This window comes from Equus przewalskii, chromosome 15 (genome assembly GCF_037783145.1).
Source record: "Equus przewalskii isolate Varuska chromosome 15, EquPr2, whole genome shotgun sequence".
Taxonomy (NCBI): Eukaryota; Metazoa; Chordata; class Mammalia; order Perissodactyla; family Equidae; genus Equus; species Equus przewalskii.
Window position 1 is genome coordinate 24,266,301 of NC_091845.1, and position 22,539 is coordinate 24,288,839.

Sequence of the window (22,539 nt, forward strand, 5' to 3'; positions counted from 1 at the left end):
CCAAAGTCTTCAGGATCAAATTGTCTTAGGCAAGGGCGGCTTACACCAGAGGCCAAGATAGCTGTATCACCCTCATTGTGTTTCTCCTTCTCCTGGGCCCACAACAGCTCAGCCTGGATCCCAAGCTGGCCCTAAGCAAAACGGTAAAGCAATAAAGGGTGTCTATGGCCCTCTCTATTTTCTTGTTAATCATCCTTATGTCCTCTTCTAGAATCTTCTGTCCTCCCACAGACACTCCCAAGATGCCAGGACCACCACAGGGGCAGCTTGTCACCACCAGTCCTCTACCAGGCAGGGCTCCATGTTCCAAGAAGTCTTCCTCCTCCTTCCTGCCCACAAAAATTTTTCTTCCCTAAATACTCTGCTCCCATCTCACTGTCACAGGGCAGATGGTCCAGATCTGTTGATTTACTAAGGTGTGAATGACTGATGAAATGTTTTCACAATGTTTGTTAATAATGATATTAGGATCCTATGTACCTCAGGCATACACCACCTCTAACTTTACACTGACCAGGTTAGAGGGACACATGAGGAAAAAGAATCATGGGTAAGGTGACTTTCCCAAGGTCACGGAGCTAACAAAGATAGAGCTTGGGCTGGCCTGGGGTTTGCAGGTTCGGATCCTGGGTGCAGACCTAGCACTGGTTGTCAAGCCATGCTGTGGTGGTGTCCCACATAAAGGAGGGGAAGATCAGCACAGATGTTAGTTCAGCAACAGTCTTCCTCAGGCAAAAAGAGGAAGATTGGCAACAGATGTTAGCTCAGGGCAAATTTTCCTCAGGAAAAAAAGGATAGAGCTTAAATCTTTCAGACTCTAAATAAAGACAGCACTTTCCAGTATTGAACATTGCCTGATCTATAGTTGTGACCTCGGTTACCTAATTTCAGAAACGGTGTCAGGAAAAGAAAAGAGATAGTTGGAAAATGTCTCGTCACTCAGAGGTACCATTGAGCACTCACTGTCCTGAAGGCACTGTCCAGGCCGTTGCAGGAGCTACATGCAAGGACCACTGGAGATTTTTGAGCAAGTGAGTGCACGATATGTTTCCCCCTGAAGGATCACTCTCCCGGTAGCCTTGGAGGATGAATTAGGGTACAGAGTGAGCAGCCAGGAGGCCACCCGAGCGCCCCAGGGAAGAACAGGAAGACCTGAACAAGTTAGAAAGCTGAGAAGTTGCTTAGAGGTCAAATTCACAGTATTGTAGTTATATTTTGGGAGATGGGGTTTAAAAACGCCTATCTCTGATGTCGTACAATAATAAGCCTTCGTTGTGTATTAGCAAAGCGGGGCCAGGCTCTGGAATCAGACAGAAGTAGATTTGGATCTCAGTTCTATCATTTAATAGATGTATAAATTTGGGCAAAATACCATGCCTTCTAAATCCCAATTTCCTCGTATGTAAAATAGAGATAATAACAATACTAACCTCAGAGGACTGTTGTGAGGATTGAATACGATCATGTAGGCAAAGCTCTAAGCATTGTGCCTGGAATATTATAAACACCCCGTAAGTGGTAGTTACTATTTTTTTTAATTATTGTTCTGCTTGCATTTGCAAGCTTTTACTGTGTCCGAGGTCCTCTTTCCTTTGCCTCCGTTTGCGCGGTGACTTTGGGGTGTGTTGAATGATTGGTGGAGCATTGCAGGGTCTTTGAGAAAACTGTGTAACTATCATCACGGATGCTCCCAACTCGATGCATTTTACCTATTAGTTTGACTATTTTAAGACGCCTCGTTCAGTATTTAGCTTGACCCTAGGGTCTGTATGACACATTTGTGATTTAAGGAGCTCAGTTATCTGAGAAACTTGGGACGTCTCAGGTCCAGGAAATTTGCGTCAAGGAATTAACCCGTTTAACAGAGAAGGTAGCAAGCATATTCTCTCCAACTGCAAACTCCTCTGATATATCAAAGTTTTGCCTAGTGTTTGAATTGAGTCATATGTCAGGAAAAACACATTGCATTCCTTTGCCATAAGACACACGCCATATGTTAAGTTTATTTTTAAATGGTGGATAAGAACAGGGAGACCATGTTCCAGTCTGAGAAAATATTGATGCCGTGGTGTCGGGGAAGCAGGTTATGGTTTAATTCATACCTGCGGATTAAAGAATGAAAAATGAGCCCACATCCACGGTCTGACATCTGTTTAAATGGTGCATAGGGACGGAGGCCTGTCTACCTTCCTTAATGTTCTCAGGATAAAGTAAATACTGAAGGGCTTGACTTCTTTCCTAAGCCTAACAAAACTGGCACAGCTGGCGCCCAGATGCACTGCCGGGGGAGGGAAGGTCCTAGGAGCTGGGGAGACAGAGCAGAAGTGAAAAGATGCCTTGGAGTTTAGGAGACTTAGGAGAAATAGTGGAAAATTCCTCCTTTTGCCCAGGATGGTCCTTATGCACAACTGAAAAGTGCATGAAGTTGGAGTTTGAGGTGTTCCTTCACCCATCCCCCTTTTACCATCCTGCCAGCCCACTCCCCGTTTCACATCCCATCCTCCTCCTTCTCAGTGTTCACAGCCTCTTTTGATAAGATCATCAAGGGCAGTTTGGAAGGCTCTCTTAAACCTAAAAAGGCATGTATCTTACCCCTCGGCTCTTCCCCTTCTGACTCATCCTGCCTGCACCTGGGCAAGGAGGTTTGGTAGCATGTTTGTCATAGCAAGCAATTAGAAACATCCTAAATATCGAGCAGTAGATGAAATAATGCATCATATTTTTATATTGCTTCTGAGATTTCTCATTTGTAGAATGAAACCAATATTGGCTTCCTATTTCATGGAGTTCATGAGGATTAAGTGAAAACAGTTCTTGGCGAATAGTTAGCAACCTGCAAATCATAGCTATTATTATTATTATTATTATATGGAATACTATGCAGCTGTTAAAAAGGATGATCTATGTTCTTCTGCAGTAACAGTTAATATTAACTGATATTTAGGGAAACAAAAAGGAAATGCAAAACAATAAGCAGAGTATACTATTTATATTTTTATTTTTATATTCACAACAGTATACCAATTGCCTACAAAGAACACACTTGTCCAGCTTTCAACTCTCATTTTGATGAGCCTGTCAGACATTCAGTGGAACTGGAAAATTGGAATGTGTAGAAACAGCATCTTTATTTTTAAAAATAAAACTCACAAAACAATGTTATACAGTTTCTTTGGATATACATAATGTGTATAAAAACAGAAAATTCTCAGAAAAAGTACAAATCAAACTCCTAAAGTAGTGAAGTGGGTAACGTTTGAGGTTTTTTTTGTATTTCTTTGATCTCAACATTTGAGGTGGTATGAGCTGGGGTTGCAGGAAAGAACAATTTGAATCTTATCTCTGATGTTTTCATTTTGTGTAGGAAAAAATGCTCATATGTTACTCTTGCCATTAAAAAATACTTTCAAGTAGAAAGAGTAACCCATGCCCAGATGCTCATTTTTAACCAAGTCACATGTGTTTTTCTTGAGCAGGCATGACCTGAATCTTACAACCTCAGAATAGAAGCACCATCAGAGACCTTCTAAAACAGGTGCACCATCTCCAGCTGAAGGAACCAAGGATTTAGGATGGCAGGTGACTCACTCTAGGTCACGTAGCAGAGGCAGGTGGAAGAGAGGGAGGGAGCAAATTGCCAGCTTTGGGGTGGGGACAAGTAGTTGGAAAGAAACTCGCACAGTTGCAGACCAGCTAAGGTGAAGGGGTCGTGGAGGTCAGAAGAAGAGGGAGTGGCGTAGAAGGACGTTAAGAGGTTTTGTAGCAGAGATCCACAAAAATCAAAATTCAGCCTGCGAGTTTCTCAGGCTTTCTCCTTCTCATTGCTTCCCAGGGGGCTTCCGGGTTTGCCTGCTCACCCACTCGGGTCCTCAGTCATGCTAATGCTGGTAAATAGCAAAAGGAGAATTGAAATTTAGCCAATGTTGTGTTGAATGGACAGTAGCCCAAGATCCTAAAATTTGCACTAAAAATTTCCCCTGCTGATCGAGACAGAAGGAGATAGACAACACTCTGAAATGTTAGGTCAATGTTAGGAGCAGGATCTGGAGCCCTCTCTCCAAAATGTCCTCTTCAATCATCTTTACTCTTCGTTTTTCAGGCAAAGGTAAAAAGGAGGCGGTGGTCATATAAAGCCTGAGGTGGAAACCACTTCCTCTCCCAGTGTGATGAAAAAGGAATTTCGTAAGAGCACTGGTCGCTGACCAAGAACACGCTTGTCCAGCTTTTGACTCTCATCTCAACAAGCCTCTAAGACTCTCGGCAGAATTAGAAAATAAAAATGTGCAGAAACGGCATATATATCAAACCATCATGACTTGAAGGATAAAATACACACACACACACACACAAAGGGAAAGGGAAAAAAATGACACACATCCTTGATTTGTGCTGGCAAAGTACCCTATGGGGGACTTGCAGCTTACTACATTTGCTGCCCTGTTGAAAGAAAGTTTAAAGTTTTTCTGCTTTATTATAAGCCTCCACGACAGAGTCTTAGTTTATCTGTCCTTGCTCACCTCAGCCCTGCGATGGGTTTTACACGCTGCATTTTCCAGACAGATCAGAGTATGCATTGACATTCATCTGCCAAAGATTACCTGGGGGGCACCTTCTTATAAGAATGGAAATGATTCCCCTGAATCCCGCACACGTTGAACGGAGAATAAACAACCTTGTTGAAATCGTCTACATGACCTGGAATGCTAAAAGCCTTTGGTTTGCTTGCTGCAGCGCAAAAATATGAGAAATATTTAATCTTTAAAAATACACAATGGCATCATAATTTTGCTGCAGGTTCAAAGAGAGCACAATGTAGCCCAGTGTATTTAAAATGTAATGTCATTGTATATTTTCAAAATGCAAACAGCAGAGAGTTTGATGGATAGCTAAAGAGCACCAGACCATAGCTTATCCTTATAAAAGTGTCTCCCGTGAATGTTAGCTGTATCTCTCAGAGCATTCTTAATATGCTCTGTAGCTGAATGTGTAGAAAATAACTCTATAGAAATGTATGTGCTTACCTGGTGTGTGGTCTATGTCAATTCGAAGTGAAGGTTGTATAAACTTTGGGTGCCCGGTCTTGCTTCTGAACAAGGAAACAAATCTAAAGGCTTATAATTTTCCAGATCTTTTATATACCTAGGGTTTTAAAAAATCTATTTTTTGATACAATATTCCTCTATTTTTTAAAACAATCATGCCAGATTTTTTATAGTATATCTTTATCTGTTTTAATCCACATTGGATGTTCAGTTGTGTATTTAAAACTGTATTCATCTTATGTCATAAAATTGACATATGCTCTTGTAAAAAAAAGACTTTGTATAGTATGTGTTTGATTCAGCCGCAGGTAACAAAGACAAATATTTGGGGACTTATTCTCTTTTGTAGAGTCTGGAAGCAAGGAGAGGAACAGCACTATCCAACAGAGCTTTCTGCAAGGATGGAAACGTTCTATTATCTGTGTTGTCCAATTCGGCAGCTATTAGCCATCACAGGTAGTTACTGAGTACATGAAATGTAGCTCGTGGAGCTGAGGAACTAAATTATGTAACTTAAATTAAAATATCCACATGTGGCTTGTGGTCCCCATAGGAGACAGCAGCACAGTAGTGGGCTGGTATGGAGACGACTCATGCTCTTTCATCCTACTGTTCTCTGTCTGTGGCTTCCAACCTCAAGATCTCCTCATGGTCCAAGATGGCTGCTGGAGCCACAACACGAATCCACATTCCAGCAGAAAGGAACAAGGGTAAAAGGGCTAGTCCTTTTCTTACTAAGGAGCCTTCCTAACTGCCCTCCACAACACCTCTAACTTACAGCCTGCCCAGAACTTACTTAGATGGCTATGCTCAGCCACAAGGAGTGTGAGAACGGTTCTGTTTTGTTTTTTGACTGAAGAAGGGATCTGAAGGCAGGTAGTTGGCAGTCCTTACCACAAAAATGTATAAAGCCCACCATTCCCATCCATTCCCCCATCATTAACCCAAACTCATTCCTAGTCCTTGAAGATAACTGACAGAAATAACCCTGTGTATAACCACCTGGCAAATGCACTTGGATACAAACATATAGACGTTTTTTACCTTTTTCTCTTTGTATATACTCTTCTGCAAATTACGTTGCAAAATTCTTTGATAGTATATATAGATCTACATTGTTCTGCTTCATCTGATATACAAAAAATTCTATGAGGGCAGGAATCGTGCCTACTGCTCATCTTTGTGCCGTGTATGTAGTAGACATTGAAAAGATTCAGCAGCACAGTATTTTATTTTATGTATATACCTTAATTTATTTAACCCTTTCTTTCCTCCTACCCCTCAAAAATAATACACCCCCCCCCAAGAAAAAACTATTTTGCTTTGTCCTCTGAGAATTTTGGATAGTTAATTAGCTATGGCCCCGCCAATCCAATTTCTTAATTGTGTTTCCAATCAACTGCAAAAATGGATTGTCTCCACTCTGCTATGATTTGATTCAGTTGTTACAACAACTCAAAAATATGTGTCCGCGTGTCTGTTAGCCCAGCCATGAAGGCATGCGTGGACTCCGAGCACCAGCTACGGGAAAACGCAAATGAATTAAAAGTTCTCTTAGGAAGGGAAAGAAGTCACTTCTTTGTGTTTCCAGACATTCTGTTAGCTCAGATACTCTCTACAGCTAGAGAAAAATGGCTACGGACGCAGCGTGGAACAGGAGAGCTGTGAACGGACATCGTGGAAGGCTCTAACCAGCCCCAGCTGGGCCCAGCCCTGGGGATCTTGTGTGGAAAGTATAGCTGAAGAAACGGAGAGACAGCTTGACAAACAAGAAGGAGGCAACAGCTTTGGAATCAGACAAATCAGAGTTGGATCCCTGGCTCAGCCTCTTCCTAACTGTACGGCTCCAACTAAGTTACGAAATATCCCTGAGGCTCAGTGTCCTTATCGTTAAAAGGGGAATAGCGTCCCTTACCTCCTAGGGTTGTTGTGTGAACTAAATAAAATATCCTAGGTTGCCTGGCACAGAGCAGCACTCGCACAATCAGAGCTGCATATGTGGAAAATATTCATGTGTTTGGAGAATAGTAGAATGGGTCCTAAGAGCCTGCGGGTCAATGTCGGGAGGGAGAGCTTTAGAACAGCAGAGGTCACCAACAGTGTCGAATAATTCACACTCTTATGGGCTGAAATTGAGCACATTTTCATTTCTCCATAAAGACATCCTTACTGAAACATAGTCCAAACATACTGGGGTAGCTCCCTCACTGATGGATTGGCTCACTCTTGGTATCTGGAGGATGCAGAGACCAATCCAATAAGCAGGACAGTAGCAGCCCACTAGGCCAGAAGCTCAACGCCCCTGACTCCAGTTTAGAAATGTTTCTGAACCAGAGTTTTATATTGACCATTGGAAATTCTTAGGGCTGCTAATTAAAAATGCAAATTCCTGTGGCCCAACTAAACATGCAGAATGAGAATCCATGGGGGTGGGGTCCATAGTCCTCCAGTTTAATAAGCTTACCAGGTGATTTTTATGCACAGGAAAATTTAAAAACTATTGTCCAAGAGGGACTTAAATTGAAAAACAGTAACTTAATTGAATAGTTTTTAGAACCTACCTTGTTGGAGTGACGTAGTTGACTAACACTAGAATACAAAGAAGAGAATACAAAAGGATATATCTCCTCAAGGACTTGTAAAGAACACAGTGTGATGAGCACAGGATATAGATAACTAGGAGATCCAGAGAAACAGCAGAGAAGGAGTGATTAACTCTGTCATGCATTGCTAAAAGAGGCTTTAAAAAAGAGGTGATATCTGAGTTGGATTTTGAAGGATGAATAGGAGTTCACCAAGTTACCAAAATGGCACAGTACAAATTCTAGGACAGTACCTCTCAGGTGTTACAGCATACATGAATCACTTCAGAATCCTTTTAAATGGCAAGTTCTGTTTCAATGAATCCAGGGTGATGCTCCCAGGTGATGCAGATGGTCCATGGATCACAATGAGTAGCAAAGCTCTAAGAGGTAGAAAGGGCATTGGTTATAATGCATCGGACAATAGTGAGGCATGAATTGTACAGTATGTTAATGTTTGCTGACTCCTCTTTTGTGGAGAACCAGCTGACCTCCTTCTTTCTGCTCTGGAATATCATTAACAGTCAGTAAATATATACATCCCTTATGGATCTCACCCTGGACATGGACTTGCCCATGTAAGAAGCAAGTCTTAAAACAAAACCCAGCATCGGCCATTCTAAGCATTTGGTAAACTGGTCAGGAAATTTTAGTGCTTGTTGTTTTTTGTGTTTTCCTATATTTTTTCCCCTTCTTTCCTTCACCTCGGCCATAGATTTACATTTTTTTTCTTTTATTCTATCCCCAAGTTAAGGAACAACAGAACACACTTTCTCCCATACAAAGTCTCAGCACTCCTCAGGTCTCTTTACAATACATCTTAGTGAAGCTGCCCGAGATTGACTCTTTCCTAGCTGTCTTTGTTATGTTCTGAGAAATTTGCCCCTGTAATTACAGCCCTAAGCTTAACCTCTTCCTTAGGCTCCAGACTATCCTGCCAACTAGAGGCAGAGCGTGAAACAACGGTTATGAGCCCAAACTTCAGAGGTAAACAATCCTCAATTAAAATCCTAGCTCCAGCACTGTGTGACCTTATGCAAATTACTTAACCTCTCAGAGCCTCAGTATCTTCACATGTAAAATGGAAATCATAAGAGTACCTATTTCACAGTTTTTCTGAAAGGATTAAAGAAGCAACCTAAGTAAAGGGCACAGGACCTGGTTCATGAGAGCTAAATTTAAGATAAGGTAACTACACGATCACCGGCATCACCTGCCCTACTTTAAGAGCCTCCACTCCACCTCCATTTCAGTTTCAATCCCTGTGCTGACCAGATGCCCAACTCACACCCCCGAGGCCCCTGCGCCCCCACCTTCACCACTTGCTTCTCTTACCCCCACCAGTACGACCGTGTTTTTGCCTGAAGCCAACTCCTGTTTGTGTTATTTCTTCTAAGGGACTGAATCCTGTTTGCACAGAAAGACAAACACACCCACACAAACCACATGTTTGCTATCTCACCATGTTTCCTTCTAAGCCTTGCAGACAATCATAACAGGCCGCCTCAAGAGAGAATGTACTGGAACGTGCTTGCCAAGCAAAGGTGCGGCATGACAACCCATGTACACACAGGGGTGTAATCGAGACTTTTCTATTTGGGGTTTGGCTTTCTTAACCACCGATCGTATCTGATCTGCCTCACGTATTTGAAGGAATGACTGCTGTGCCCTGTAGGGCTGTTGCATACTGCCATAACGACAGCCTTTCTGACCTTTTGGAAGACTTGCCCCTTATTTTAAGATTCTGAGGATGCTTGAAGTGTGTCCTGAAACACTTAGGTAATTAACCAATTTATTCCCAAATCAGTTAACTCTTTCAACACTTACCTCTGCCAGTATCCCGAGTTATCCTCTCCGAAGATTCAAGGAGGCACACATATTGGAAGTCAGGGTTGTTTGTTTTGTTTCGTTGTCCTTGGTCCTGGAATGGATGAATAGGTGATGGCTGATGAAGAGGAGAGGGAGCGCTGACCTGCAACTGCTTTTCTTGACCATATTGATCTAGGGGACCTGAACTTTATTTCCTAGGTTGGTGCTTTTCAAACTTTCCAAGATTTATTGATTCATTCACAAAATATTTCCTGAGTGCTTCAACGCATGTGAATAGGATTCACCAGGGATGCGTTGATCCCAGTGCCACTCCCAGATTTCTCTGTGGCAAAGGTCCAGGGGCGGCATCTGGCTGGGGAGGGGAGGGCCGGGACACTTCCCACAAAGCCACATGTGCACAGCCAGGGTGCTGCTTCTCCTTTAATGACTTATTTATTTGGATTGGTTTGGCATGAAGGTCCTGCTCTGAGGATTTGAAGAGAGGCAGAAGGCACCCGTTGGCCCTGCTCCTAAATGTTAAACACAACAAACATGATGCCTCCCTGCAAGGGAGTTACCGTCTAGACGCTAAATGAGGAAGTGAACGAAGAATTGAATGAAGATGGCAAGAAGCGCTGTGAAGGAGACGAGTAAGGTAGTGTGATGGAGAATAATGAGGAAGACCAGGGGAGGTGACATTTAAGGAGGAATTTGAAAATGAAGAGTCAAGCACAGGGCAAAGGAACAGGTATTTTGGCAGGTGGAATAGCACATGGCCTAGAGGTGGGAGCAGAAGGGCATTGGGACTGTAATGTGGGAAACCAAGGATGGTTAGTACTGGATGAGGTCAGAGAGGAGACAGAGCCATGTCCCACAGACTCCATGCGGAGGGGTTTGTATTCTACATGCAGTGCAATGGAAAGCCACCAAAAGGTTTAAAGAGCAGGACCTTCCTTCCTCTTCTTTTTTAATTAAATGAAATCTTGTTTGGAAGACAAATATTTAGCATGATTAAAGCAGGCCTTCTCTGATTGAAATGGGGACGGGGACCCTGAGCCTGCCTGAGAAGACTTCTCCTCCTCAGCTTCTCCCAGGGTACCGCCCTGCAACCATGGCTCTGCAGGACACAGTTAGCTCACCATTTTAGGCCAAGGGGAGCCATCGCCCAGTGGTATCAAGGACCAGGATTGGTGTCAGAGCCTAGAGCCCAGCTGCTCTGGAGAAAACACATTTGAAATGATGCACATCAGGACTGTTACGTGGTTTCTGTTAGTGTTACTCAGCATCCCGGGCCCAGGATTAGAGAAAATAGATGGAGTTAGGCAAGATGGGTGTGACTAGAGCTCTAAGATGTTGGCTATACGTTCAGGCTGGTTAAGAAAGAAAATAGCTCAGGAGAGAATTAGAGGAATAAAGTGGGTCAAGGAAATAGAGCCCACCAGAAGGTCAAAGTGAAGATTAGCTGGGCAAGAGCATGGAAGGAGTAGAAGAAGAGGAGAGAATCAGGAATTGGGGGGTATCAGACAGAGATGCTCTGAGTGACAAGATCCAAAATGCAGCCTGTGAGTTACTAGAGTAAGTCACGTTCAAGGTTGCTGGAGCACCAGGAACGGTAGGGTCATTTGATGTTGGAGCAACAGGACTCCTGAAACCACACAGGTGATGGTAGGAAGGATGGAGAGGAAAATTGTAGACTGGGTATGGTGAGAGTTCATCAATATATGATGATGATAAGAGTTGGAAGAGGGTAACCTGACTGATTTATGTGATCTCAAAGGGAAAAGTTATTTTGTTTTAATTTCATTCGATTGATATTTCGTATATTCAAAAGAGTATAAAGAAAATATAATAAATACCTTTGCATGTATCACTCAACTTAAGAAATGAAGCTCTAGACCAACACTATTGCAGCCCCCTGTGTGAATCCCTCATAGATTTAATCCCCCTTCCTACTCCCACCAAAATAACTACTCTGTTAAAAATGATGCTTATCAGTGCCAAGCATTGCTTTATATTCTCACTACGTGTACATGTGCCCTTAAACAAAGCTTTGTTTCCCATGTTTTTAAACTTTATATAAATGATATACTATATAGTTTTCTATAATTTGCTTTTATTAATTCAACATTAAATTATGAGAGTCATCCAAAGCTGAGATATATAAATAGTAATATATGTATGTCTATGTATATATATACACACACATATATACTTCAAGTTCATTCATATACACTGCCACAGTTTTTCACTATATGAATATGTAATTTACCTTTTTCTTCTTGGTGAACAATAAGTTGTTTCCAGTTTTCGTCATTTCAAACATTGCTCCAGTGAACATTTTTGTACATATCTTCTTGTGCATCTGGATATAAAAGTTGCTCTGGACTTACCTAGCAATGAAACTGTTGGGTTATGAAGTAAGGGCTTTTTTAACTTGACTAAATATTGCTAAATTGCTCTCCAATGTGGTCATAAGCCTTTATACTCCAGCCAGGAGTCTGAGTTTCCATTACTTCATATTATCATCCCTACTTGATATTGTCCAACTTCTTAATTGGGTGTGAAATGGTATTTACTAAGGTTTTGGCATTTATTTCCCTAATGAGTAGTGTAGTTGAGCATCTTCTCATTTTTTGTGTGTGAAGGTCATGTTTCCTGGTCTGTGGATTGCCTCGATGTATCTTGTTCCTATTTTCTTTAAATTGGATTATTTATTTTTTATTGATATATAAGATTTCATTGTATATTCTAGACACTAATCCTGAGTGGTATATGCATTTAAAAACTCTGTTTTTTCGTTTTGCTGTTGCTGCCTTTTGCTGAACCTAAGTTCTTAATTTTCACAGAGACAAATTTATCAAGCTTTTCTGTGCTGTATTTAAGAAATCTTCAAAGGACAAGTTCTAAAGTGAATGCGATTGGAAGCATCCATGATAAGGGATGGGAACGCTGACTCTTGCTTTTTGTCCTGAGTTTTAGAAAGTAAGGAAGAGTGAGTGGCCTCTAGTTGAAAAAAGAGACTTCTATCAAGGCATGAGAGGTTTCTGGAAAAAAGACTGCAATATGTAGTGATATTCTATGTCAAACAAATAGGATTCTAAGGAGTTAAGTAGAAGGGAGTCAGTAGTGGACAGGCAGGACCAGGAAACTGAAAGAGAAAAGAAAGGATGAGCTACGTGGAAGTGGAGCAGAAAAAGAGATGGTTGGAAAGGGCTTACCTCTTAGCCAGTGACCATGGATCCCAAGAACAAGGGAGGCAAAATTGAAGAGGGACCCATGTGGATCTCCCCAGCCCCAGGGCTCTTCACAAACTTTAATGTGAGCATAAATCACCTAGGATCTTGTTCAAGTTCACATTCTAATTCAGTGGGTCTGTGGTCTAAGATACTCCATTCCTAACAAGCTCCCCAGTGATGCTGATGCTTCTGGTGTACGGAGCAGCTAAATGGCACACCAACCTTTGCAGTCAAAACTTGAACAGTGTTTCTCAAGATAAACTAAATGGTCTCAGAAAGAACATTCACAAACCAAGAAATCTAGAAAATTTTGTTTGACCCAGAACATTTTTATTTTTCCTTCTAGAGATTGATCCTTCCCTCCTAACTTCAATTTCCCAGATTGTGAGACTCAGTCATGAATAACAAGCTATGGGACCACTGCTCTGATGTGAGAGAGCTGGTTGACTTCCCAGCCCAAGCAGGTGCCTGGGCCACATGACGAGAACTAGGCTGATTTGTCTAGGGCTTCAGTGGCTGAGGAAGCTAAGCCATGTCAGGCTGATGGTACCCAAGCCTCTTAAAAGGAAATGTGAGAAAAATGCCTAAAAAGTAAGATGAGGCTCCACCAGGGCAGATGAAAGGGCGAATCTGACTTGCCAAAGAAGCTGGACAGACTACAAAGCTTATTACACGCAGAGTTGTCCTAGAACAGTCAGACAAATTTGATGCTCCAGGTATCAGATTGAACAGTGACTTGAACAGGCATCAGCTAGTTCAAGCACCTGGACTAGCTGAATTAGTATTCTTATCCTCAGGAGATAGTATCATGAATGGCTCAAAGAAAAAAATCATGAAAGTAACAGTCTTTCAGAGTTTATTTTTCCCAGAAAGGTAACTATTATGAGTCTCTCGCTTATGTCTAAAATATCACAGGTTATGAAATAGCTTGTATCCATAGGATATAATAACGCATAAATTTAGCATTAGAAATAAGCAGTGACTTTGAAGCATAAGAATTCAAAGAAATGAAGGAAATTCAAGCCCTTTTTGAGAGTTTGCCATTTTCTAGCTCTATAATCTGGAGGCAAAGCCGCTTCATTTCTCTGGATCTCAATTTCTTCATCCGTAAAATGAGGGAAATGATGTTAACACTGTCTAAAGATACAGTCCATGATTTTCCTTTCATTTGGTTATTTTTAGCTCATTTCAATGGAAATTTCTGTAGAGGAACTATGAGCATGAGCTTCCATGTGCTTAGCAAATGCTTGGGTCCTTTAGTCTGACAATCTGGGAAACCAGAGAAAAAAGGAACCATCTCTGGACGGAGCAGTGGAAATATTCTGGCTTAAACTAGACTGTTGTAGATCTTTTTGTTTGTGGACACTCTGTCCAAGGCCATTTTAGTTTATCTTGAGAAATGCTGTAACCGACCCAAGGACTTCTAGAACCCTGTTGGAGTTCAACAGACATAGTTTTAAGGTGATTTTGTTTTCCTCCATGAAACTCATTTATTATTACTCCGAATAGACTCCATCACCTGACTTATTTTCTTGCTATACTGACTGAAGAGGCACCTTCCCATTTGTAGGATATTTATTGCTTTAGGCATGAATTCTTTTCTCCTAGATGTATCCTATGTTGGTCTTTTCCCTTTTACCCTTTTTTTTTAAAATAACCTTTGGTGGTGTTTATCACTTTAGTAGAAAAAGATCAAAAGACTTGCAAATTGTCTTGAATTCAGGACTAAGTTTTTTTAACACCAGACCTTGGTGTCAGGGACGTCTGGATTTCTTGATCTTTGTTGATGCATCTTGTGCAAATGGGAAAACTGAAATAAGCCCGTAGAAGACACCGAACTTTATAGCACGGAAAAGTTTATTGTCTTGAAAGATCCTTCAAGCATTTCAGAACTTTGAGATGAGGACAGGAATCTGAGTGACCTCAAAAATACTCTGTTTTTCAGAGGACTGTTGGATTCACCTGGGAGGCGAAAGCTGAGTTTTGGACAATGAGGGCAGCCCCTCTCTCTTGCTACCAATGAGATTCCAGAACTGGTCCTTGCCGAGGGGGAAAAATAAGAGGGGGGAGGGAGAATTCCCTCAGCAATGCCCACCACTGCTAAAATGCTGAGCTGCTGTTACAGCTCGAGGAGATGTCCAGCTGGAAATATTTGAAAGGATTTTGATACCCAGTGGAAAACTCCGGAAGGGGTTCCAGGGTTAAGGGTCACTTATGTAGCCTTAAAGGCTACGTATGACAGAGTTGTTTTTCTATCAGCACTTGACAGGTGAGTGGTGGACATCACATCTGACTCCTCGGGGGAGCTGACAAAATGTCAGGGCTCTACAGCCAGCTTAGTTTAGCCGTCAGTCACTTCAGGCCCTTGTACAAACAGTTGGGAGTCTCCAAGCCTTTCCTCTCCATTCAGGTTCTTTTAAAGTTAAACAAAGTCACTGACCATCACAAAAAAAATATTCAAAGCATTGTATGGAAAAAAGGGGGTGCAAAACGGGACTGTTTACTTTGCTGTGTTTGGATTATAAACAAATATTCACACCTGTGCTGCGCCTCTGGCTGCTGAAGATCCCAGCCAACTATTTGAAACAAACACATTTTCATACTTTTCATAACTCCAAGTCCTTTTAGCAGATACTGCCAAGACCGAAAATTAAAACACGAAGAAGAAAAAGAGCAAACAAAGTATTCCATGAATGATTAGCCACAGGAGGAAAATTACTAAATTGGTTGAACTTCACAACCAATCTGTGATATATTTCATTTCTATATTCCACAGATCTTGCTGGCAGTGGAATACCTTTAAAGTAACATTTAAAGAATTGATGGTGCTGATAGATTGCTCCAATACATAAAGTGAAAAAGTAGCGAATGTATTTCACCACAATATTCATGCCAAGTGTTAAATTTGGAACAGAAATCAAAGTCAGGAAAACTTAGCATGATCAATTTAGTAAAAATGTAGTCAGGTCAGGCTCACTAAGGGTAGTTTCTTGTTTTTAGCTATGGTCAACCCAGTAGCATAGTAACTCCGTCATACCCAAATATTGATTGGGTTTCCAACACTCTGAAGTCTGCTGACTACGTGGAGACAGCTCCGATCAACAAACAAAGGAGCCCTTTGCTGCTTCGCTCTGCAGTTAAGTGCATCTTCTTAGAAGATCTTCAAAGGTAATTACCTGGCTATTTTTAGAACCATTGAGGGCACTCTTTCCTTGCCCAGTTCCCTCGCAGATCTGGGTCAAGTTATTTACTGGATTTTGATTTCCTGGAATTCAGTCTTGGCTTAGGAACTGGGTTCGTTTGCTCAAAGGTGCCAACTGGTAGCCAGATGCTACAGAGGACACAGCCAATGAGGTTCCTTGTATGATGGTGGAGCTCCTTGTGTGGTCCTCCTGTTCATACAGCTAACTCGCCTGCAGACAACCCAGGCAGGTCCAGAAACAACTATAATATTTGGTGAATGGAGAGCCATTTTTTTATGAATCCTGGAGGGTTAGTATTAAACTTTTAGACTGAAAATTAGGCCCCTGGGGTTTCTTTCTCCCTGTAGATATTAGGTATGGTTAGCAGTCACAAAGCCACTTTTATGGTTGGTCCCAAAGAGTTGAAACACATTTTGTTTGACATGGTGTAAACATTCATGGAGTGAGGACTATATGCTGGAAGAGGGATGAGGCCAGACTCACAAATGAAAGAAGCAAGGATCCTGCCCTAAAGAAAAGTTTCTTCTCTCAGGGAGATGAGCCATACACATAAAGATGGTTTTTAACACAAGAAAGAGCTATGGGAGTGCTAAAGAAGGTGACATCTTTTATTTGAGGCTAGCAGAGAAGAAAGTTGATTCAGAAGAGATATTAATCTAAGGCAGGGTGTCTCAACCTCTGCACTATTGATGTTTTGAGCCAGATATTTGTTGTGAGGGCTGACCTCTGTGTTGTAAAACATTGAGCAGCATCCTTGGCCTGTGCTCACTAGATCCCTGTAACACACACACACACCAGTTATGACAATCAAAAATGTCTCCAGATATTGCCAAATGTCCCCTGAAGGTGAAAAAAATCACCCCTAGTTGAGAAGCGCTGGTCTAAGGCATTATTTCTCAAAGCTGAACAAAGGCAAATTGCATCAGAATTGCCCAGGTGCAAGTTAAGAATCTAGTTTCCCAGGCCTCCCCCAGGCTCTGCTGAATCAATGAATTGATTGATTAGGACCCAGGAGTCTGCCTGTTAGCAAGATCACCAAGTAATTCTTATGCTCACGTAGCTGTAAAGACAACTACAGGCATAAATTCTACCTTTTTGGTAAAGATACCTTTCTGATCAAAGGACAGAGAATGACAAATGCCTCAGAGTGGCTCTTGGGAACATGAAATAATGTATTTCTATAGATGCAGTTCAGGCCTGACTTCCCTATATTGAATTTTGCCCAATGTCAAGTTAGGCAGGAGAGGGTCCAGACCAGTGCATCTCCATCTTGACTACCCATTAGAATCACCTGAGGAGCTTTAAAAATTATGGATGTTTGAGTTACACACACACATACACACCCACACACACACACACACACACACACATACACACACCATCTAATTTGGTTGGACTGGGATACGGCCTGGGCCTAAAGATTTTTAAAATCTCATTGGGTAACTCTAACATGTTTGCAAAGTTGAAAACTGCCGTCCTAAACCAGAGATTCTCAAACTTGAATGCGTTGATACAACCACATGAATGACACAAAGATTAATAAAATAAGTCCCTTCTCTAAGGAGGTTGTCTAAGTTTATCCTAAATCCCTGGTCACGAGCTCGCAGAAAATAGAAAGATGTCCCTGAAAGAAGAGATGACCAATGAGTCCAGAATATGTAAGACTTCGAGCCTAATGAGAATTTTTGTTTTCGTATTTTGCTCTTTGAGACAGTAAGCTAATGAGCTAAAAAAAAAACAAAAAAAAAAAAACAGATTATGAAACTTCCACAAGACAGCCAGTCTTCTTGGAGATTCTTCCTCTTAAAGAGATTGATATTAAATGTGAGGTTCAGGGACCCAAAGTAGTTACCTCCTGTGACGCAAATGGAAGGTGCCAAACCCACAGAGAGGGAGGTTCAAACGCTGGCCACTTGGGTGTTGGCCCGGCTCTGCCTGCATGGACTCTGGCCATCCCCTGTTCTCTAACTGGACAAGCCCTTTGGATGCTCACCAGAAAGTCAGCTCACTTTCCCTTTTCAAATAAATTTCACTCAGGCTAGTCACACCTGCAATAATAAACTCTGAGATTCCATTTCCCAAGTCACCTGTCTTCTCTATTTCCCTCCCGCCTTGTGGCAGTTATGCTCATTGTGATCTCGAGAGAGAGACGTTTGTGAACAGACCAACTATCATTATTCCCAACGTGGGTGGGTTAGTGGATATCGGAGCAGTATTTGAATCCCAACCCTACCATAGAGAAGTTACCTAGCCTCTCTGAGCTTCATTTTCCTTCTCTTTGAAATAGAGTGAATAGAGTTATCGTGAGGATGAAATTCTACCCCCTCACCCCTAGTCAGATGGAGCTTCCTTTTATTAAGGTTTCGGCTTAAACATACCCCCTCTGATGGGAGTACTGTGCAATCGCTCTCTGTCACATTACTGTATTTTAATTCTCTACATAGCACAGACTCTCTGTTTTATTGACTTATTGGTTGTCTCCTCTTACTAGAATGGAAGCTCTAAGAAAGCAAGGACTCTGGGTATCTTGTTCACTGTTGTAACTGTTGTATCTTTAGCACCTAGAATAATGCCTAGCTCATAGTAGGTTCTCGATAAATATTGATTGACTCATATGTTAAAAGATCTAGTATGGTGCCAGGCACTCAATAGATGCTTAATGAATGATAGTCATAATTATTATTTGTAACTAAAGCTGTTTGAGATGATACAAGATTTAGATTCAGAAAGTCTCACTATGTCCACGAAGGAGGTGATAGAGACTTGTGTGGGAGGTGCTGTGACTGGTGAGACTGGTTATTGATTGGGGGTCAGGGAGTCACCAGGGCAAAGCTTTTTTGCTACTATTTCTAATATTTCTAGTATCAAATTTAATGCTACCTACTCTGTTTTCTCTAGGGCGAATAAAACTTGATTACCTATAGTTTTTAAATGAATTCTATCATAGACACAAACAAGAGATCGAGTGCCCTCTTGATTTCTCTCTCTTCGTCTCACTTTTTTCTCCTGTTTTACTCATCTTAGGTCACTGAAAATTGGCTCATCTTACTTGCGTCTGGCAATCCAAAACTAAACTCATTGATTTTGATTCCATCTCACCTCAGGGCAAAGAACAGAGCCATAAATCTGAGCCTAGAACAATAGCAAGAATTTTTTTCCTGAAGTTGATGTTCAAACTCATAGCATAAACAGGAGCCACCCACGAGCTCACAAAAAGTCTGGTAGATTGGGGCAGAAGTAGTTTGGTATTAGGTGTTTTGGGGTTTTTCTTTTTTTTTTTTTTTTTTGGCTTTTTACAATTGTGTTATGATTAAAGAGGATAAAGCAGACAATGCTAGAAGGATTTGTGGAAGGCTCTAAGACTGATCCGGAGCTGATCTTGAGCTCCAAAACACAGTGATAACGCTCAGAATCTGACAGGGAATAATACTTACAAAAGTCCAATATGCTTATTATTTCCTTGGAATAAGGAAGTCAGAGCAGAGATAAATAATGTATAAAAAGCTAGAAAAATTGTGCTCCCTTCTTTTATCACAAATGAGAAAACATGTCTGACCATTATTATGGGCACACTGCATATATGGTCTACACATCTCTGTTTCACAGCCAGTTCACTGAATGAACTACATTCTCAGGTTGACCATTTGTTTCTAAAACTCACACCGATTACAGCCAGAGTCAGATATTTTAAGGACTAGAAATGTGGTTCTTTTCGCATGTTCTGTGATTCAGGCCACACTAACCCATGCTCAGGGCAAGGAAACATGGGCCACAACAAAAGAAACAATGACAACAATGATGCTATTAGCGGATATTATTTACTGAGCACAAACTACATGCAAGGCCCTGAGCTATAGGCATTACACACATGATCTCATAGTCAGAACTTCTTCCCCTTTTACTCTAATAAAAGTGCCACTTAGAATTATTTCAGGTTCTCTGCCTCGCAGTTTACTTTGTATAAAGAAGAACTACCACACACAGTGTGTATTAAGTATGTGTAACTCATAAGCACCCCCAAGATGTAGTGTGAACTGGAAAGATATATAGATTCAAAGAAGATCATAATACATACCTTCAGAAATGTTCACAGCAGCATTATTTGTATGAGCAAAAAGAAATCCTAAATGCCTATCAAAGAAGAGGCTGGTTTGGTAAATTATGGCACATTCATGTTTGCAATACCATGCAGCTATTAGAAATTACGTATATCAATATTAATTTACATGATAACATATTGAATGAAACGTAAATACACACACACACACATATTCATCTCCATTTATGGGAATTCGTACACATATAGGTATGGTCAGAGAAATGCCTTGAGGGATGGTCACCAAATCATTAACCTACCCATCTCATATTAGGGACAGAAGGATGCTGGGTGATTTTTACCTTCCTCTTTGTACTTTTCTATAGTTTTGACAAGTTTTTCCAATGAGCCTACGAACATGTATGATTCTTTCTAATAGACTTTATTTTTTAGAGCAGTTTTAGGTTCACAGCAAAATTGAGCTAAGAGTTTCCATATACCCCCTGTCCTGCTCCATATACACGCCGCCTCCCCACCATCAACATCCTGCACCAGAGTGGTACATTTGCTACAATCGATAACCTACTTTGACACATGATTACCCCCCAAAGTTCATAGTTTTCATTAGGGTTCATTCTTGGTGTTGGACATTCTACGGACATGTATGATTTTTTAAAAACAGTAAAAGTATTTTAAAGGTTTTATGGATCAATGACATATTCTGTGTTATTAATAGAAATGCAGATGTTTATGATAAAATCTCATCCCCGCCTACCCCAATATCTTGGCCATCCCTAAAGGAGGATAAATCATTAAAAGGGAAAGTGTGGGTTTAACCATAGCAGTATTTTAACTATGGTAGTATTTCCCTGCATTTGGGTTACTCAGGAAGCTGAAATAAACCATCTACTCCTCACCTCTCCCTTAGCCTATGTCCTCATGAATCAGAAAAGCTGAACTTGGAGTTGTGGTTTTAGGGGCTAGGAAGATAAGAAAGAGCAGTGATGAGGCAGAAAGAGATGTCCAGTAGGCAATTCCTAGGATAAAACTTCAAATTATAGGGGCAAATTTGTTGGTATATGCCATGATGTTTTGGACCCTGGACATACCTTGAGTCGTACTTCAGTGGTATCTCCTGCATTCTTCATCCCCACAAGTGGGGAAACGGGGCAAATGGTTTCAACACAAAAGTCCTAAACTTAAGATTCTGGAGAGCAAGATACATGTCATATTGTCTTTATGTCCCCAAGATCTCACATAAAGCCTGACTTTTAGTCAGCACTCAATAAATGTGTGAATGAATGAGAGAAGAAAGAAGGAGAAGAAAGGGGAAAGGCAAGGGGCCAAAGGCCAGGAGAGACTTGAGATTGTAGAGCAATCATCACCGAGCTTTTGGTGAGATCCATTACATTTTAACACACGCTCCCTGACTTAAAGAACATGTATGTTCTTGAAACTGACTTTGACCACACTTCACCTTGTCATCCAGATCTGGCTTCTTCTTTTACAATGGTTCTCCAGTGAAAATTGAATTTAATTTATCCTTCGTTATTCCACCCACCATCTCCATTTTCACTTGAAATGACACCAAAATAATTGTTCATTGTACACCGGTTAAGACTGTGTAAACCAACTTCACTTATGATCGGATTCTCTAAACTTCTGACTACAGAATATCAACCATTTCTCTGGATATTGGTCAGAGAGAACTCTGTAGTCCTCATTCCATGCTTTTGTTGGGAGGAAGAACAGAAGAGTGGAAAGAGCGTGGGTTGGAATCCTGCCTCTGCATCTCAGTGGCTGTGTGTCCTTGTGTTAGTTACTGGAACTCTCTGAGTGTTGGCTACTCATTTGTAGACGGGTGAAAATAACTCCATGGAATTGTGAGGATTATATTAAATGAGTATCTGGAAACTGCTCTTTAAATTATCTTTCCAGCAAGGGTTTATCACCAAAATAGTGAAGGAGGATCCCATTTTTCAGTTTCTGCATTACAGTAAGAGGAGAGAGAATGACCAAAAGCTTTGACCCTTCTTTGAAAATATTTATTTAAAATTTTTAAAAATCAGGGCCGGGTTTGAAAGAAGGCCTAGGAGGTCTGGACACTTCGGTCTGATGAACTCAGCGTGAGACACCTGGCTCCAAGTTTTTACACAGGGAGGTAACTTTGAAAACAAAAAGGGATACCACCTGCTGATTTCTTTATTGAGAAATCAAGAATTATGTAACTTAAAATCGTAAACAATATGCATGCGAAAAGAGAAGGCATACAAGGGACAAGTCTAATCAAGTTTACGGACATTTTGAGACCTGTAACCACAAAACAAGCACAGGTGAAGAAATCTTCAGTTAGAAGGCTGCTGTTTGCCAAGTCAAGCCTCAGGATAAACATGAGTCAGTATGATTGTTTTATGCAGCTCTGGCATCAGAGCGCAGAAGGAAGCCTACGGTGAAAAGACTTTGATCATTCGACAATTTCGTTTGTGGAAAATTATCTCAGATCATTAACTTAGTGGCCAGACAGCAGAAAGAGTGACAGAGAACAGTAACATACTGGGGGTTGATGAGGTAATGATATGAACTGCTGGCTGCTTCTCATTGATAAGGAAAGCAGGTGTATAAACATCAATG

At 41.2% G+C, this 22,539-nt stretch overlaps 2 long non-coding RNA genes across 2 annotated transcripts in view; one reads left to right on the forward strand and one right to left on the reverse strand.

Annotated features, from left to right (window-relative positions):
- Positions 1-2,970: 2,970 nt before the first annotated feature.
- LOC103553444 (uncharacterized) lies at positions 2,971-9,079 on the reverse strand. The gene is made up of 3 exons (XR_545469.2): positions 8,960-9,079; positions 7,879-8,007; positions 2,971-3,884 (listed from the first exon to the last, which is right to left on the reverse strand). It is a non-coding gene; the product is annotated as an uncharacterized lncRNA (long non-coding RNA).
- A 6,665-nt stretch (positions 9,080-15,744) lies between these two features.
- LOC139076139 (uncharacterized) overlaps positions 15,745-22,539 on the forward strand; it is a 48,713-nt gene continuing 41,918 nt past the window's right edge. The window contains exon 1 of the long non-coding RNA XR_011527431.1: positions 15,745-15,837. This is a non-coding gene — a long non-coding RNA (uncharacterized lncRNA). The remainder of the gene's footprint in view (positions 15,838-22,539) is intronic.